This window comes from Penaeus vannamei, chromosome 38 (assembly GCF_042767895.1).
Source record: "Penaeus vannamei isolate JL-2024 chromosome 38, ASM4276789v1, whole genome shotgun sequence".
Classification (NCBI taxonomy): Eukaryota; Metazoa; Arthropoda; class Malacostraca; order Decapoda; family Penaeidae; genus Penaeus; species Penaeus vannamei.
Genome location: NC_091586.1, coordinates 1087503 through 1088746, shown reverse-complemented (window position 1 = coordinate 1088746; position 1244 = coordinate 1087503).

Genomic DNA, 1244 nt, shown 5'->3' with positions numbered 1-1244 from the left:
TCGCCTTGCGCACTGCACGGGTAGTGGGGCAAAAGTAGGAAGTGAAGACTGTTCTCTATCCTATTCTGCTTCTATAGGGCTAAAATTATCTTCGGTTCAATGTGGCGATATACCGTTTTCTATTTATGTCAGTTTTTCTGGGTTTGGTTGTCAAATATAAGGGATATTAGGAATGATCTCTCTCGGTGTCATCCAACTACCTGTGCAATCCAGGAAATGCTACATCTCTTCCTGTTTATTTATTTTGCGAATATTCATTAACTCATTCATTACCGCTCACTCGAACAACTCCTTTATCAAAAAAATCATCGTAAAACAAACTACCCTCTGCAAACTGAACTTATTTGCGATTAAAAGCTTTACGTCGCGAGAAAATACAGAAATTCATTCTTGTTCGTAGAGCGCGCGCGCGGGAATTTTAAAATTGAAAAATGATATTGCAATTTTCTGATAAAATATAGAGACTTCTATTTGGAAAGATATCAACCATGAGTGTGGTGCCAGTTAATATTATGATAATAATATACCTGACATACCGATGATGTTATGTAATGAAGAGTATTATTGTGAAGAAATAAGATTTCCTTTATAAAAATATTATTACTAAATTTGACGATAAAGAGAAAAGTCAAGTGAAATTGATCATATGATAAAACATCAATAATATCCTTTTTTCCATCATTATCATTATTATTCTCATTGTAACAACAACAATGTTGATAATGAACAAAACATCAATGATAATAATGATAATGATAGTAATAATAATAATAACAATTGTAATAATAATAAACACAATAATAATGATGATAATAATAATAATGATAATAATGATAATAGTAATAATGATAATAATGATGATAATAACAATAATAATAATAATAATGATAATAATAATAATAATAATAATAATAATAATAATAATAATAATGATAATAATAATAATGATGATGATAATAATGATAATAATAATAATAATAATAATAATAATAATAATAATAATAATAATAATAATAATAATAATAATAATAATAATATTAATAATAATAATAATAATAATAATAATAATGATAACAATGACAATAATAGTAATAATAACAACAATATTATAGTCGTAGTAATAATGGTAATGATTATGGTGATAATCATAACAACTACAACTACAACAACAACAGAAACGACAATAATGATAATAACAATGATAATAATAATAATAATGATAATAATAATAATAATAATAATAA